At 44.3% G+C, this 1,536-nt stretch overlaps 1 pseudogene; it reads right to left on the bottom strand.

The window, feature by feature from the left end:
* Window positions 1–2: 2 nt before the first annotated feature.
* On the bottom strand, window positions 3–986 carry LOC102826505 (annotated as a pseudogene).
* Window positions 987–1,536: the final 550 nt, after the last annotated feature.

A 1,536-nucleotide genomic window follows, 5' to 3' on the forward strand; every position in this document is an offset into this window, starting at 1 on the left:
GTTCATGTTTTCAGGAAAATCTCACTAAGTTCATGTTGCCTTTGCATCTTCTTTTCAAAAGTAGATTTCATTTGTGTAAGTAATTCATACTTATCTAAAACAGCTTGCCTTTTGGCTTCCAAGCTGGACTCCAAAAGAAGGTTTTTTTCTTGCTAGTTCCTCAATACTTTTTACTAAGTCATCCTTGTCAGTAATGATTTGTTTCAATTGAAACAAAGTGAGAAACTGTTCTAGTAATATCTCCTCCTGTTCATTCATATCCGTGAGTTGCGACACACTTAGTTCTGAGAGTTCTGGAAATGCATCAAGGACATCTGACATCTTATAACCAGCACCATTTTGGCTTATTGGTGCTGAAGTATCTGTCGTGGGAATGGGTAAAGGCAGACTTGAAAGGATGCCAAATGAAGGAGCAGCAGGTTTGGCTGTGGTATAACTTGTGGTTGAAAAAACAGTGTTGGCAACGGATACAGAAGTGATAGTCCTGCTAGCTTCTTGTGGGGGGTATGGAGGAAGAAATGAGAAACCCTGAGAAGCCTAAGGAGGCAGCCACCTGGGTTACTATACAGGTATGGAAATGCTGTTGAAGTAGGAGCCAAAACTGGAGGATTCTTCCAAAATTCATCCAATAGACTCTGAATAATTTTTCCAAGATCTGTATGCATTGTAAAATTGTTTACTAATGGGCAGGTAACATAAACTCCTTGTTTATCCATTAAGTGATGTCGTACTGGTGGATAAACACTGATCACTGGTTTCTCCTGAGGAAATTGAGGAGGAAGCAATATATTAATGTTAATAATCAGGTTGTTGGTGGTGAATGGTAATCTGTATTCCGCATCTTTCTGTATTTCAGCTATACTGGAGTGGTAGTTCCTTAGGGATTCGATTAAGTGCTGCTTCTGCTGCTGAAGGCTGGTGAGACCACCGGGAGACCCAGCTGCGGAGGACGAAGCGCTCTCGGACAACGGAAAGAGCCAGCTCATCTTCCTTGGATCCCCGGGTCTGAGAGCCTAGAAGGCGCTGGTTTGCTTCTTCCAGCTGCTCAGCGTGGCCTTTCTCCACCAAAGGAAGCACAGGGCAAGTGAGACCGGAGCCCAAACGCTTTGGTCCCGTCTTCTCTAAGCAAACCTGATTCGAAGTCCCAGGGTCTTGCGGAGCATGCTAAGACTGCGAGTAGATGAAAAGGGAGAGCTTGTTGCTCAGGACAGGAAGTCCTACATTCCCAACCCAGACGTCCAAGTGAGCGAGTCTGGAAGCCTGACCCCCTAGCACTCCGTCACGAGAGACTCCTTCACCTGCACCCCTATTCACTCTTAAACTAAACTCCCCCTTGAAACCTTATAAGCCAGTCTCTTTGTGCCTCTGTCAACCCCTCATTTTAGATAATGTCTAAGTTGCCCATCCCTATCTACCCTGTATACAGAGGAGATAGCATTGATCCTTGATGTGAAGACTCCCTCCCTCTTTGTTGGTATTTAGAATCACTACCTCCATGAGTATAGGTCAAGTTCATCAAATTGTAGTAATTTACCC

The sequence above is a fragment of the Chrysochloris asiatica genome, unplaced genomic scaffold, assembly GCF_000296735.1.
Source record: "Chrysochloris asiatica unplaced genomic scaffold, ChrAsi1.0 scaffold09008, whole genome shotgun sequence".
Taxonomy (NCBI): domain Eukaryota; kingdom Metazoa; phylum Chordata; class Mammalia; order Afrosoricida; family Chrysochloridae; genus Chrysochloris; species Chrysochloris asiatica.